The 17,184-nt window shown below is 39.8% G+C and overlaps 1 long non-coding RNA gene across 1 annotated transcript; it reads left to right on the plus strand.

The window, feature by feature from the left end:
• Positions 1–4,312: 4,312 nt before the first annotated feature.
• Positions 4,313–17,050, plus strand: LOC308668484. The gene is made up of 3 exons (XR_014026535.1): positions 4,313–4,629; positions 6,506–6,734; positions 16,970–17,050. It is a non-coding gene; the product is annotated as an uncharacterized lncRNA (long non-coding RNA).
• Positions 17,051–17,184: the final 134 nt, after the last annotated feature.

Here is a 17,184-nt window from a genome sequence, read left to right on the forward strand (position 1 = left end):
GCTCTGCGTCTCCCTGCGACTTCCCGTTGGCCGGAAGGAGCAGCAGCTCCAGCAGCAGCAGCAGCATGGAGACGAAGCGCCGGCAGGTCGCTGGGTTCCTCATGGGAGCGGCGGAGAACGGCGAACCTGCTCCGTTGAAGAAGACACGAATCCTTCACGCAGCCGTTCGCCTCCCTTTTGTTTTCCTCCCCTGGTTGGACGCCGGGAAGACCGGCGGCCACGCCTCGGCGCGGCTGCTAGCCGGTAGCTCATTCCCTGCCCTCCTCCAAAATGGCCGCCTTCCTGCATGGCCTTGAAGCCTTTGGAAGTCCTCCTTGCCCGCAGTCAGCATGGCGCTCGCTCCTTCTCCTGCTTCTCCTCCTCCGGCACTCTGAACTGGGATCTCCAACCTTGTCAACTTTAAGACTTGTGGACTAACTCCCAAAATTCCTCAGCCAGTTTTAGAGTTGACAAGGTTGGGGACCCCTGCAGGACGAAATTGGAGCCCTGGCGCGATCCAGCCTCACAATCCTACATAGAATAGAATGACATAGAATAACGGAGTTGGAAAGGACCTTGGAGGTCATCTAGTCCAACTCCCTGCCCTTGCCAGGAGAGTATATACCAGGAGTTCCCAGCCAGGGGTGCAAGACGATACTCATCCTTTTGAAGAAAGTGCTGGGTTCTCATTGGCTCCGCCCTTTCATACCCGCTTTGTGATATCACAAAGAAGTCAAGTGTGGGTTTTTTTTCCTTTTTTATTAGGCTATTATAAATCTTAACTACATCATATTGTTTCAGTACAGGGATGTTTCCAGTGGTGGGATTCTGCCAGTTTGCACCAGTTTGGCAGAACCAGTAGCTAATGTTATGTACTGGGCTCTTGAGGAATACCACATGGGTTGCTGGAGCAGCTACGAGTCTCCTGTGCTGCAGTTGGCTATCTCCAGGTGGCAATGGTTGATTCAAACCTATTGGCTGCCACCTAGGGGCTAGACTATATATTGCAGCTAGTTGCAGCCATTTCCCCAGTACAGTTTCTGCACGAAATAAACTATAAGTTACCCTGTACTCAGTTACGCGTCTTCATTCCTGCGCCAAAGAGCCCGCTATTTAACAGCTAATTTTGTTGTTGCCCAGGCCAAGAATGGAAGCGATATCCACACAGAGAACCGGTTGTTTGTTCACATATTTGAATCCCACCACTGGATGTTTCTTTAATATGATTAAAGATTATTGGCATTCTATTATTGAGATAGCTTAGACTACATAACTGAAAATAAGAGAAAAAAGCATTCTATCAATATTAAAAGCAATTTAGATGTCAATGTTACAAGAATAAAAGGTTTTTTATTTGAAGTTGAGTATAAGACTGAGAAGTGAACCACTACTTCAAAGTATTTTATTTATTAATCAAATTTGTATGGCTGCCCATGTCACAAAAGTGATTCTGCAGGCTCCATTATCTACAATATATTCTTATGAAATTGTCTCAAGATGATCTCAAATGCCCTTATAAATATTCAGTGATGTGTTATTTTTGAAAGAATATTTCCTAATTGGTTACTAATTAAAACAATATAATGTAAAATGATTTCTCAATGTACAGTGCAGCAGCTTTCATGCCTTATAAATATACATTTCAAGATGTTATTTACAGCTATATATATTTCTAAACCATTAACTTAAAACTTCAGACTTTTAAATAATTTTTATATCTTATACCTGAGTTAACAAGTAGGCATTATTTTTTTGACTGATGAAAACTCCTGGAACCAATTGACGAATATCAAGATATCATTGTACTTGTAAGACAGGTAACTGTGGATGTACTTTGATTCCTGATTGATAAATGTACACATTTCTGTAAATTAATGTTTAACCCTTAGTGTTTCTAATCTTAGGCATACCCAGCACAAATGAAAATATGCATGTTTTTCACTGCAGTTATTCCAGCAGTCTAATTTATTTTTAGTTATAGATCCAGTTTTTCTAGAATCATATACCATCCACCAGTTATTTACAAGCCCAAATCTTTTTACAAGCCCCTTCCTTAATAACTTTTATTTCATTTTCCAGAGATTTTGTCTTATGGCAAGATCATACAGCTAAGTCAGAGGATAAAAATTGCATATTTGTCAACATATTAATATATTGGATTAATTGAATTGGAGGGACAAAACCAAGCAGTTATTTAAAAAATATGTGTCTGCTTCCTTGAATCAACTTGAGCCACAGCATTTCTCTGCTATTTTTCTCTCCTACTCTGAGAAACAAACTATACAAGTGAAACCTCTCTTTAGAAATTTGTAACTAAGGTAAACTCTCAATAAGCTCCACCTGAATCTTCTGTTTAAAAAGCTGGCTGGTGAGCGAGTTTGGAGTAGTGGTGAAGATATTGGCCTCAAACGCAGGAGAATTCTAGTCCTGCTTTAAGCACGAAAGCTTAACTGGATGACTTTGAGCCAGTCATTCTTTCTCAGCCTAACTTGTCTCACAGGATTGTTGTTGTGGAAAAATAGGAGGAGGAAAAAGTATTAGGTATGTTTCCCACCTTGAGTTACTTATAAAAATAATAAAAGAGGGATACAAATCAAATAAACTTGTAGGTCCTTCTGGACTCGCAGCAAACATTGAAAGACCAGTGGCAGTTGTGGCTAGAAGGGTCTTTGCACAGGTTTATCTTGTATACCAGTTGCACCCTTTTCCTTGATCAGGAGGCCATTTATAAAGTCATTTATGCCAGGGGCCCTCAACCTTGGTTGAAGACCCATTCATGGCTGGCTGAGGAATTCTAGGAGTTGAAGTCCACAAGTCATAAAGTGGCCAAGGTTGGGGACCTCTGATTTATGCCATGTTCATCTCATGATTAGACGATTGAATATGCTCTACTACAAGGATCTGTCCTTGAAGATCACCCAGAAGGTATGGTAGCTTCAGAATGTAGCGACACAAGCAGTAACAGGTACCTCTCAATGTATTCCCTGTTTCAGGACTGTGGCTCTCTTTGCTGGGGTTTCTGAAGGCCTTGAAGGCCTGGCTTTGGTCCCAGGCTTGGAGTTGATATTTACTATTTGTTTAATGCCCCTGGTTTTGTTTTGTGAGTTTTGTGATTAGATCATTTTAGTTTGGGCTATCCAATTTTATGGTTTTTTTAGCCATGTATATGTTTTTCCTAATTATGTTTGCTATCCGCAGTCCACTGAAGTTTGGCAGCCAATAAATAAAGTGTGTCTTACAGAATTGTTTGGGGCTAAAGAGTGTTGCTCAGTAAAGCTGTACAACAGTTTGCATCTAATGCTAAAAAAATGGCATGTGCTGTGGTGTGAACATAGCATCCATCTGTAATTCTTCAAAGCAGCAGTAAGTATATTTTGCCAGGATCACGGGACTGCTTTAGATTAGAAAGTTGCACAGATGTATTACCTTTGCACCCTTGAATCCTCCAAAGTATTTTGAAGGAATCTGGTCATAGCAGAGCTGTATTGCTCAGAATGTGTCACACAATGACCAGGTCTACCTATTTCTATATATTTACTAGAAGTCTGTCTTTTTTGTAGCTCCCAGTTTCGTGGGGGATACCTGGAGGAAGGTATCTTGTAGTATTTGAGCAGCTGCAGATAAGAAGCAGCTCTCGGGGTCTCTAAAGATCAACCCAGACACCCCTGAATTAGGCATCTGTGCATCTGAAAAAAATATTGGTGTCTCCAATTGTATTGGTCAATCCCAATATATAAGTTTGATCTGAATTTTTCCAACATCGCAGAAGAAAACTCCATTAGATGTAGTGCAACTGATATCTTAGTGAATTTGTTTAGAATGAAAGCCCTCAGCATAAGTTATATCTCATATTTAATCTGTTTGTGTTTTGGTTGTGGGTTTTACAGAAGAAATCAGTTTCATGTCCAAAAGGCCTTAGAATGCAGGAAAGCTAGAACACATGATGGTTAAAATTAGTCCTTAATACTGCATTTCCTAGCATTTTTTTTAAAGAAGTAGGTGCCTGTTGAAAAATAATAATCTTGGGGCTCTTTTTTAAAAATTTAATAGTATACTAGAGGTGAATTTAGCAGCTGACTAAACATTACATGTTATTCCTGTGACCATTCTAATATAACAATTATTGTATTATACATTATAACAGTTTAAGAATATAGTACATGATCCCTTCCTTGCACCAACTCAACTCTTCTCTAATATGTTCTATCCTTGGGGGAAAAAATCACACAAATGCAATTCACACCTTTACGACTTGGATGTGTAAAAAACATAATGGAGGCTTCAAAATCCTCAAAATTTAATTCATGTTTACCAAAACCATGCAAATGATTTGATGAAAGAAGCACTTCTCTGAATCTGCTCTTTAAAATTGCAAAGTGGCTGCAGCCGTTCCAAGATTGGGTGTGTGCATATCCATGTAATTATAGGAATTGATATAAACCAAGTAATTACAAAAACAATTATAGTATTCATCCTAACAAATGTTTGTTTATTCCTCAACAAATGTTTATTTTTCACATTTCTGAACCTTCCATCTCCCTCAAGGTTGTAGAAGAAGAGAAGCTGGATGTGTAGATCTCTAGAGAAGATAATTCTTTAATGGAGCACGTGCTTTGCATGCAGGAGGACTATTTTCATATCCAAAAGGAGGTGGGAATGTTCTTGAAACCATAAAAAGTTTTCAGTGCTAGCTAAGGCAGACCAATATAGAGTGACAATATAAGACAGTTCCTCATATGGCTATTATGTAGAATCTCTACTACATAGAACATTGTACATGTTACTGAGAATTTCATATACACCTTATATCCCGAACATACTGACTTATTAGACATGGAGAACATTTTTCTGTTTGATCTATCCATTCTGTACAAGAAACATGCAATAATTCAGATCAACTAACAAAGAGTTCTTCCTAAGGGATAGAGTGTGTCTATCAGCTGAAAAAATAATAATTTGTAATGATAGGTCAGAGCCTGATATGGCTAGCAACCTCACTTGTTTCATCTTTGGTACAGGTGAATTTTGGGATTGTGATCATGCTTACTGTGTGATAACCATTTCATGAGAGAACTCTTAATATGATCTCAAAATGTGTTTAGCCACAATAAAGGTACAGCATACCTGGTTCTATGCAAAGAGTCTAGCCTAACCAATCAAGGATAACTGCCTAGCTATAATTTCCTCCTGCACATAAATTGTGCTCTTCTGACTACACATGGATGCAAGCACAGATAATTAATTCTCTGTTATCAGGCTAATGATTCTCATTCAATGTATTATTAAAGAATATAAAAACAAGCAAAATATATAACCAATTAACAATGTTAAAATAATATTTTCAGCCATCTGTCTTTCAGATTTGAGGTCCATAGGTGACTTGAATAACATTTCAACTAAATGTTATTTAGCCCAAAACCATGTGCTTTGGTGCCTAAACTGCATGGATTCATGAGGTTTTCTTGTGAATAAAAATTAATTTTAACAGCCTATTACATTTTATCTAAAAACAAGGCCTTAGCTGAAAGAATTTGATTTCACAGATGGCTTAAAACTAAGCCATATTTTAATTCTTGGTTAGGTCAGCATCAAAGAAACAAAGGGGTTAAATTAAAATACTAGGCAGTTTCCACAATAAATCATTTCAGATCCTTAGTCTTGTTTGGTTTATACCAGGGCTCACCTACCATTTAATTGCAATATATGCAGTGCTTTTTTTGTAAAAGAAAAAGGTGCCGGAACTCACACGTCATACAACCCGCCTTGCCTACTCTACAAGGTTCCATCCAAAAAAGGTGCCGGAACTCCGTTCTGAGCGTTCTGTGAGAAAAAAAGCCCTGAATATATGTATTATAATTATAACTCATTAATACAGTTTCATTTTTTAGAGTTTATCCCGCTCTTTTAAAAAGCAATTCTGGGTTTCAGTATATTCAGAACAACGCCAAACAAAACAAACAGAAACAGCTAAGATCTTTGATGTAACTTGCTTTCCAATGACGGTGACAATTATTACCATGATTTTTGGCATGCTGGGTGACGCAGATATAAGTTGTAGTTCAGAGTCCAGGATAGTTGGATGGTACCAGGATGTGGAAAGGTTCCAAGGATGGAATTCCAAGAATGGAATGAAGTTTTCCTGTAGGATACTGTGGCTTCCATTTAAGACATTACATGGCTCAATAAAATGTTACCCTCAAACTCTGCAGAGATTAGATTGAAAGATGAAGAACTGGTAACCTCTGTACTGTACAGGAACTCAACAAAGTACCAGGTTTGAAATGACTAAGCAGGTGCCTTTGAATAGATTTGTTCAAATATATGGGTTTCAGATCATGGGACAACACAGCTTTAATTAATAAACAGGGAAGAAAACAGTATGTGATAAGAGTGAGTAGGCGACAATTGCAAATAAAGTATCAACAAAAAAGTTGCAACATCAGCAAAGTAAGGCTTTTTAGGAGAGAGAAAACATTATCTGTTTGGGTGTTCATGTGACTCTGAGTCATGTCTATTTCTCATTCAGTTTCTGCTGTGGGATCATTTTTGCATTTATAAAATAATGAAAAGATCATCACATTTCATTTCCTGCAACTCTGAATGAAGATCAAGTCCAATAAACACAGAGTTGGGCGTATATCTTCTGGAAGCCCCTGAATGTTCGCGTTGCAAAATTTCCGGGAATAATTGAACCACGAAAGAGAAATGTATCTTCTTTTAAGGTTTACCTCACACTTTTCTTTGAAGGAGTCAAGGTAGAGTATGTTTCTCGTTTTTGTCTTTTCAACAGATTGACAAAACAGATTACACTGAAAATAAAAGGAGTCCAGTTCTCCTTGTTATTGTTGTTAGCTGTGAAGTCATGTCCAACCCATCGCGACCGCATGGACAACGTTCCTCCAGGCATTCCTGCCCTCTACCATCTTCTGGAGTCCATTTAAGCTCACGCATACTTCTTCAGTGACTCCATCCAGCCACCTCATTCTCTGTCGTCCCATTCTTCTCTTGCCCTCAATTATTCCCAGCATTAGGCTCTTCTCCAATGAGTCCTCCCTTCTCATTAGGTGGCCAAAGTATTTGAGTTTCAACTTCAGGATCTGGCCTTCTAAAGATCAGTCAGGGTTGATCTTCTCTAGGACTGACCGGTTTGATCGCCTTGCCAGGAGCAAGCGTCTTTTCTTGGCTGCAGTCCCCATCTGTGGTGGCCTTGGAGCCCAGGTAAATAAAATCTGTCACTACCTCCATTTCTTCCTCATCTATTTACCAGGAATTGGCCGGATGCCATGATCTTGGTTTTCTTAATGTTAAGTTTCAAGACAACTTTTGCACTCTCCTTCTTCACCCCAGTTCTCCTAGTGAGCCATGTATCTGGGTAGGGATGTGAGACTACACTCTTAACCCGATCATTAAATTTTACAGCCAATATCTATTCTAATAATGCCACCAGATAGGAATGACTGGAATAGTTTTTTAACATCACAGAAGCTTCAAACATCTTGCTGTACATTTGATAACATAAATAGGTCAGGGAAGTGATGCCCTATTTCCTGAATTTTATCATTCAACAGATATGCAAAATTGTATCTGTTGTAAGCAATATAAGCCGCCCAGAGTAATTGGGATGGGTGGCAATAGAAACTGAGTAAATGAATAAATATTTCATTGAAAGGAAGGAGGATCATCCTAGCCTAAGATGCTGGAAACCAATCCTAGTCCCATCTTGTTCTTTAAGCATTCCTAATTCTGCCAAGATCTTTCAAAAGTCCCTTCTGTGGAAAACACTTCTCTGCTAAGTTCTTGTTTAACATAGTTTACGTTTGCAATGTGGATAATGCTATGCTGCTCACCAAGAACCAAAACAATGTGCAACAAATATCAGAAAGACTATGTGAAGCTTCTTGTATCAGACATTTTTAAAATAGAAAAACAGTATAGCTAGGCCTCAACTTTTGATCACTTGCTTAATGACCGTGGTGTTTTGCTTAATGGCCATCATAAAATTGGGTCCAAGTTGACTTGCAACCACAACAATTTGTAACAGAATTTCTGATCCTGATTGTGGTCCTAAGTTGAGGACTATCTCTGTAAACAACTGTGTAAGTCAGGGGTCTTCAAACTTGGCCCTTTTATGGCTGAGGAATTCTGGGAGTTGAAGTCCACAAGTTATACAAGGGCCAAGTTTGAAGACCCCTGGTGTAAGTGGTAAAGAGGCAAAGCAGAAACTAGAAGTTTCTAGAATAGAAAGCTATTTTGTAAACATGTCAGCTATCTCCCAAGGTCACCAACCAACATGCTATCCATTATCTATTATTTTGGAAGAATGGGAGGTCTTAACTCTGGAACCTACAGTAGATATATAAAGTCTCTTGAGTTCTTTGTGCTGCTGTGGATAAATAATTATTGTGTTGAGGCTTTGTTCCTGCCTGCAGTAAAGATTATAGTTTAGTTAAATCATGTCTGGAATTTTGTCTAGACTAGTCAAAAACTAAAGATTTAATATTTAGAAAGCCATAATTCACTATTGAACAGATAAAAAGATTTACAACAGGCGTAAAACAGAGACTTTGCTTGCAAGTTATTAACAAGTGACCATGTTAATAACTTTCAGAAAAATATTAAAATTTGGCTATTTCTCCAGGCGTTGGGGCAACGTGATATAGCAGTTGAGCTTGATGGATTGTTTTTTTTTTAAAAAATGTGGTTTTCAAGCGTCTTATGATTTCTTACTTGCAGTTCATATTTTTTAATTTTAAACCAAGAGTTGGACAGTATCCATATTGTAAAAAATTAAACATAATACTGTAGCCAAAGCATATGTGTATAGCAAACAAGGCGTGCTTTTAAAAAACAAGATGTTCCCTAATAAATCTGCATTTTCAAAGTAATGAGGGCATAAATTGGAAAACTCCTAGGTACAAGCGTGTCAACTTTGTTGGACTTTATGAGTATGAATGAGATATTTGGTTGACTCCAGCAACAACTTTATGAGCTTGATTCTTTCCTGATAAAGCTTATTAGATTTAGGAATACCTATCTAAAGTAAGAGGTGCTCTGAAATTGATAAGAACTAATTCTACTGAACAAGAACATTGTGAAACTATTTAATCTCTTCCTGCCTAATTTAGACATTTAAAAATACAGTAGTGTTCAGAAAATGTGGGAGATACAGATGGAAAATTCACAAACTTCTGTATGGCAGGGTATTTATAGAATGAGAAACTACTCCAGAAATGCCTTCGCAGTTTCTTTCCAAAGAAATGATAATTGGATAACTTCTGAAGAAAGCTTATTTCAGGGGTCTTCAAACTTGGCTCTTTTATGACTTGTGGACTTCAACTCCCAGAATTCCTCAGCCAGGCTCGCTGGCTGAGGAATTCTGGGAGTTGAAGTCCACAAGTCATAAAAGGGCCAAGTTTGAAGACTCCTGCCTTAATTGGATCGAGAATAACTCAGAATGGCCAATGGCCAACATTCTGTTCCCGAACAAAATATTCAACATTGAGTGGCACCTAATCTCTGTTGGGAGATTTTTTTGAATTCAGGTCCACTGGGCTTGAGGCAAGCATCATCTTGGTTACCTTATGAGAGAGAGGAAACCTTCAGATGATTCAGCCTTCTATATACCTTGATTTCTGATTTCAGAATTAAAATAAAGCAGGATTGACCAGCTGTTCTTATTAAGTCTCAATCTGTAGAAATATCCACACATTATGTGAATGTAGAGAATATCGAGATGACCTTAAAGGAGGATTGCAACAGTTTGACATTGGTGCAGCTGGGAAACATGGGAGGGGTAAAAAGGAAACTCAAGATCACCTTTGATGAAAGAGAGAAGCTCAGACATGCTTTAAGGATGTTATGATTAACTGATTGATTATGTGTCATAATTCTTGACTCCTAGCTGCTACATAGATTTTCCCAATGAATTATACTCCATATAACAATAGTTCTTGTGGTGTCTGTTTTCTAACCTAGCTTTCCTCAAAGGTAAGACAATGAATGTTTACTTTTGTAATTTATAATTCTTGGGGAACCATTATCTTGGGGAACCATTATCTTGGGGAACCATTATCAGCTGCTCAGCAATTGGCCTTTCAGTTCAATATAGAACATACCTGATTTAATCAGTGTTCATTAGTGTGTTGCCACCTAGTGGCCAGTTAGAAACCAGCAGATTCTTGCAGGTACAGGGACTAGTCACTAATTCAAACCAGAGGGAAATGCTAAAAAGGATTTTATTGAATAAATATTAAGAGAATTACTGAAAAAGAAACATTTACTAATGTATGTCCCTTCTTTCCCTTAAATAGCCCATTTTGGAGCAACTGATTATGTTGCAGTCTTTCTTTACTGAACTTTAGGTCTGTACTAAAGTTCAAACTATCTGGTGTCACTAATTTATACAGATAATCCTTGCTTGATATGTTGCCATATACATATGCTTTAGCATAAAGCATTATATTTAAATATAAAAAATATTTCTATTTTTTTACAGTACAGGTAGTCTTCAACTTACAACCACAATTGAGCCCAAAATTTATGTTGCTAAGTGAGAAATTTGTTAAGTGAGTTTTGCCCCATTTTGTGACTTTTCTTATCATATTTGTTAAGTGAATCACTGCAAATATTAAGTTAGCAACATGGTTGTTAAGTGACCCTTGCTCCCCCACTGACTTTGCAAAAGGGGATCACATGACCCCAGGACACTGCAACTATCATAAATATGAACCAGTTGCCCAAGCATCTGAATCTTGAGCCCGTGACCACGGGGATGCTGCAACGGTCGTAAATGTGAAAAACGGTCATAAGTAACTTTTTCCAGTGCCGTAACTTTGAACGGTCTTTAAACAAATGGTTGTAAGCCGAAGACTACCTGTACTTCAGAGATAATAACATCTAGAGATGGCTTGATAGTTTATCTTATCAGCGACATGGTCATTTCAGCCAGCAGAGATATTTTTAAGTCAGGCAGGTACGGCAATGTTTTTCAATCTTGGCAACTTTTAAGATATATGGACTTCAATTCCCAGCATGCTGGCTGGGGAATTCTGAAGGTTGAAATCCTCCTGTTTTAAAGCTGCCAGGGTTGAGAAACACTGCCTAGGGACATCTCGTCAATAGCTTGGCAACGCAGATAACAACCCTTTGCCAAAGTTGTGTTGAATAAGGTATCATCTCCAGGAGATAACATCTAGGGATGGTATGATAACGTTTCTGGTAACTAAGTTGGCTCTTTGCTAAGAATATTTTTATGGGAAGTGTTTCTGTTGTGTAACCCTGCTTCCCTCTCTTTAGTAGGTGTTAGATTGGAATGCTCATGCTCTCTTCCTTATCTCAATTGTTAGATGCAGAAATACAGATAAAATGCTCAAAGGAGAGAGAGAGCTGGCTACTGGGCGGGTCCGTTAGTAATCTCATGTGTCTGGCATGGCCCTCAGACAGGCCTTTTTTTGCTTATCTCAGTTCACCTTTACATGGTTTTACTGTGCCAATCAGAAATGCCAAAAGTATGGTCTAGAGTTGTGTTTCTCAAAGCGTGGTCCAAGGATCCTTGGCGGTCTCCCACATCCCTCTCAGGGGGTCTGCAAAATCAAAATTATTTGTCAGCCTGTGTTGAAAAGAAAAAGATTAAAATCCCATCAAATAATCATGAGAAGTCATAGTGGCAGCAAAGACGTCAACTTTAATTTTTAATACAGTAAATATCCTTGAATATAATCTATGCTTGTGGGGCACTTTAAGAGGTTTGCAAATCCTCTTAAAACCCTCCCTAAAATCTCCAGTCATGCTCCAGTGTACACCTGCACAAGGGGGAAGGGGGGATTATTTATTACAATTATTCCTCTTGATACCTTATAGTAATTAAGTGCAATTAAAAAAACAAGATGCTTAAAATTATAAACAGTGAAGTAAGAACTTAAAGCCAATTCTAGATTGTGTTGCCAAAGTGAGCACAACATAAAACCACATATATGACATAAATCAACACACCCTAGGTGTTTTGATAAACATGATAAACCTTCTGAAATAATTTGAAGGCTCAGACCACATGTACCCATCCGAGTGTATAATCCCAAAGGTACTTTTCCATGAGGCAACTGGACTTTCTTGTTTTTCTTTGAAGATGTTTCATTTTTCATCCAAGGAGCTTCTTCAGCTCTGACTGGATGGTGGGGAATGGAATGATTTATACTCCTGGTCATTTGCATTCTTTTAGAGCAGACATGTCAAATGCAAGGCCTGTGGGCCAGGGCCAGCCTGCTATGTGGTTCCATTTGGCCCGGGGACCTGCCCTGGAAACAGCAAAGGACTGGCTTCCAGTTTGTGATCGCAGTGCTGGTGGATGTTTGGGGCAATCGCTTTCTCCACCATCCGGTTTTCTCCCGCCGGAGGACCCTAAAGAGGGTCGGAACTCACCCTGTAGGGGCAACGAGCACAAAGAGGACCCCCGAGTGATCGCGGAAGGGCGGCAGCCCTCCCATTTGATCCGGCGCAGCTCTTCAAACTGACGGGGAAAAGACCAGCCACTAATATGGCCCATCATCAAGTGCTGACAGCCGAGGCCAAATTTACTAACAAGCACCTTGAAAGCAACGTGGAGGAATTGGGTGAGATCTTACCTTCTCTGTACCCCAAGTACTTTTCCTGTTAAAAGCTTCTTGAAAAATTTTCCCTTTGTGAGGAGAGAGGGATTTTTTTCCCACCCTCTAAAATGGCGGTGTCTGACCACCTAGGGAAAACAGCATTGAAAAGATCAACTTAATATAATTGGATTTTTTAAAAAAAATTGGGGACCCAAAATTTTCCTATTCTTACTGGAACCTGTTATTTTATTTGCAAAAAAGAACTTAAATTGGATAAGAACTTAGCCTGGGATCTGAAAAAGACTCTAAATGCTAGCGGGGACATCTTGTGGTGAAGCCTGGTACAGCAGTTTATTGCTTCTGACAAAGAGACTTGCTCATAGCCCAGACCTGACCTTGGTATTATCTATGAGAGATTTAGCTCTGAGACAGCAACTGGGCAGTGAAATTGGTTTCTAGGAACGGTTTTTGTGACTTTTGTTTAATAAATAGCCTTCACTAGAAAGACTGTTTATAACTACATCAGCAAAAAAACCTTGGCTATGTTAAAATTTGTACTTATAATCTAATGATTATAAATGGACCACATCTTTCAGAAAATTGGCAATTAGAAGGTCTCCGTCAATCCAAGTAACACATACAAGAATGAAGAGAGATCTGTTTGATGAGTTAAAAGCATTGGTAGGGAAGCCTGGTTGGCAAAAGAAGAAAGCTAGAATTAGGTTGAAAAACAGGCTTTTTGGTTTACTAGAGAGGACCCTAAACTGTCAACTAGTGAGCTAAAGGGAGAGTTTGAGACAAAGGGAAATTTGATTACTAGATTTAAAATAGTTGGAAAATAGTAAAAAATAAGGGATTAATCTGTCTAATACTGAGGATTTAGATTTACAAGGGAAATATAAACTAACTATTAGGAAATAGGTTTGGATTATTGACTAGCCCAGATAATATAGATGATGTATTTGAACTAATAAAGGATACACTATTATTGTTTTTAAATTGAAAAGTTTTAGAATACATTTTAAAAACATAAACTCCCTCCCTCGCCCTCCCCCCCACTTACCCTCCCTCGCCCTCCCCCCCCCTGACTTCCCAGAGCTGAATACAGGGTATTAACTTTTACAAACTTAAGCTAAAATATGCTAACTAACTAAAAAAACACATTAAATTCTATCGCACTTTAACTCCCCTTAAACATAGCTGAATAACTAAATAATAATGAATAACTAATAATACATCATATAATACTAATACTTATTCATATGCTCTATTATTAAGGTGATGATGTATTAGGGTGAGAAATAAAAAATGTTTATGAAATAGAATAAGAATATATTTAAGTAACTAATATGTGTATTTTAGACATTATAATTTTTATGAAGTGAGATAAAGGAAATTTGGGTTACCTGAAAGTTAAATACTATGGATATCAAAGATCAGATTGGAATACTGTAATTAAAAATTAGGTAAAAATAACAGGATATGGATTGTTTATCGAGATTTATAAAGATATGTATAAGCAAAAAATGTTATTTATAATTGCGATAATGAAATTTTTACTGTTTGTTACAATTAGAAATTTATTAGCTTAAATATGAAATAGCAAATGTTAAGGGAAACAGAGAAAAAATATTTGATGATGTAACCTGAGATACCTACTAAAGATTTTGTTATTGAACTATTGTTTAACGCAATGACCACATTGCTTTACAAATACTCAAATGTAAAACTGGAAAACTAATAAAATATTTGAAACAGCAAAGGATCGGCCTGCCACACCGCAACCTAGCCCAGGCCAACTGGGCACTGATCTACAATCTGGTTGCATCTATCAAAGCCAGAATGCGCTCAGCCTTAGATCCACGGGGCAGACCCACCCTGCCCCCTGGGTGCACGCAAAAGTGGAGTCCGGCATCCCTGTTGGTTGTCTTGCCCCACAGGCTGACTTCACCCAAGGACACCAGCACTGGTTGTCTCCTTTGCGCACATCCAGGGGGCGCGGCAGAGGTGGCAAGGCAGCGCCTTGCTGATTCCAGGGCTGCCCTGTGGAACCTTCATTCCTTCGTTCCTTTTTTCTCTCCTCCTCATTGCTTTCCTTCCTCTGCACTCAGGAAGGGATGATGGGAGGGGGAGAGATTGCCAGCGCTACCATGTTGCCACTGGTCTTGCTATCCCACGCGGGCGGGCAGGGGTTGTCCCGATGAAAAGAAAGCCTTGTGGCTGCGAGGCTGGAGGTGCTGGTGGGAGGGGTGGCGGCACTGATCTACAACCTGGTTGTGTCAATCAAAGCCAGAATGCGCTCAGCCTTAGATCCATAGGGCAGCCCTGCCCTGGGTGCACGTGCAAGTGGAGTCTGGCTTTCCTGCTGGCTGTCTTGCCCTGCAGGCTGACTTCACCCAGGATGCCGGTGCTGGCTGTCTCCTGTGTGCACACCCGGGGGGGCAGGACAGAGACAGTGCGGCAGCTCCTTGCTGGTTCCAGGGCTGGTTCCAAGGCTGCCCTGTGGATCTGAGGCTGAGCACATTCTGGCTTTGATGGACACAACCAGGTTGTAGATCAGCGCCACCACCCCTCCCACCAGCACCTCCAGCCTCACAGCCACAAGGCTTTCCTTTCATCGGGACAGCTGCCCCACCCCGCCCATGTGGGTTAGCAAGACCAGTGGCAACAGGGCAGCACTGGCAATATCTCCCCCTCCCATCACTCCTTTCTGAGTGCGGAGGAAGGAAAGAGATGAGAAGGCAAAGGAACGAATGGAAGAAAGAAGGAACAGAGGGAGGAAGGGAGGGAGGAAGGAATGGAGGTTGGGAGGGAGAAAAAAAAGGCAGTGAGGAACGGAGGATAGGAGGGAGGGGACAAAAGGGAGGAACGGAGGGAGGAAGGAGTGGAGGGAGGGAGGGAGGGAGGGAAAAAGGGGAGGGATGGAGGAAGGGAGGAACAGGGAGAAAGAGGGAGGGAAAAAAGGGAGGAAGGAAGGAACATGGAGGAAGGAATGGAAGGTGAGAGGGAGGGAAAAAAGGAAGGAAGGAAGGAAGGAAGGAAGGAAGGAAGGAAGGAAGGAAGGAAGGAAGGAAGGAAGGAAGGAAGGAAAGGCAATTTGGTTGGAGATGCCCGAGTTCACACAGTTCTGCTTCAATCCTGGATCCATTGTGACTTGGGCTCAAAGGAGAAAGCAATTTTGTGTTCTCTTTTATCACAGACAGGATTTTATTGGCAATCCAAGCTAACACTGGTATTCCTGAATTGTGAACTCTTAGGGAAGTATCCCTTCCTTGTGTGTTGCAAACAGCCATTTCCAGTGGGGACAACAGGACAAAGCAGAGTAAGGGAAAGTATTTCCCTTTGCTATATTTCCAGTCTGAATTAGAGCATGGCAAGGTCCCTGCAGGAAGCTCTTTTGAGGATTATGTATTAATAGAAAAGCAACTAACTTACCTCTGTTCCTAAATGCTAAAGCTGTTGCACATAAAAAAGAGAAGCTCTGACCAACTATCACAGCCACCATTTTGACAGTTCTGCTGTAGGCCATGCCCACCCCAGCCATGCCCATGCTAGCCACACCTACCCACCCACCCCCAAGGGCAACCACAATGGTGATGCGGCCCTCAATGAAATTGAGTTTGACACCCCTGTTTTAGGGAGTCGTTGAGGCCACCTGGAGGTTTATCTATGTTGTCAGGGTCACCTGAGTAGTGCAAATGGGTGTGGAGCCTTCTTGGAACTGTTGAAATGACTGTGTTGTAGACTGGAAATAGATTATGTATCCTTCCCTCTCTGTTGAGAGAGGGTATTCAGTTTTGACACAGATGGCCTCTTTGACCCCTCTTTCAAACCAATGGTCCTCTCTGTTCAAAATGAGGTCTTTGCTATCTTTGAAACGTGGACTTTGTCTTTCAAATGCAGATGGACTGTTGAGTCTTGTCCTGGTGGGTTTGTTCTCCTATGTTGTGCCATGCATTTATGAAGTGGTTAAAGCATCTGTGGGACAGCTATGACCTGGATGACTGAGAATCTCCATAGATGCTCAGTGTATGGTGTATGTAAGAATGACCTTGGGAGGAAGACCACAGCCTAGGCAATGAAATATACTTTGAAATTTGCAAGATTGGTGTCAGCCTTGTGGAGTAGTCCAGACAAGAAGTACGCCTAGATGAACTAATCCTAGTTTATTGTAAATTTACATTAACAGAATCTTGCAAAACTGTAAGTATTTTTCCACTCCTCTGTTTGGTCTCCAGAAAACTAGGCAGGGGTCCCTTCTGAAATTCTTCCCATGCTTTTCTCGCACTGATATTTAGATCAAATTGATGTAATCAAAATTGGATTAGATTAGAATTGGTATTTGTGCTGTTTCTATCACCTCCTTTGTCCTGCCGCCTTCAACTTTTTGCAATTTATCCTTTCAGCATATCCAAATATACTATTAAGCCTGAAGAAGTCAAGCATCCGTGAAGTTCTGAAATATATTGTTTTGATCAAGTTCAGTCCAGTAATTGTAAGAAGAAATAAACTGGTACAGACGAATCTGTCCCTAGATTTCTGCTACCTAAACAGTGTAAAGAAATTGTTTTGCACCAAGGTTAAAATTGTAATCTACAGTGAAAATAAACAACATGGCCAT

This window comes from Vipera berus (genome assembly GCF_964194415.1).
Source record: "Vipera berus genome assembly, chromosome: 5".
NCBI classification, from domain to species: domain Eukaryota; kingdom Metazoa; phylum Chordata; class Lepidosauria; order Squamata; family Viperidae; genus Vipera; species Vipera berus.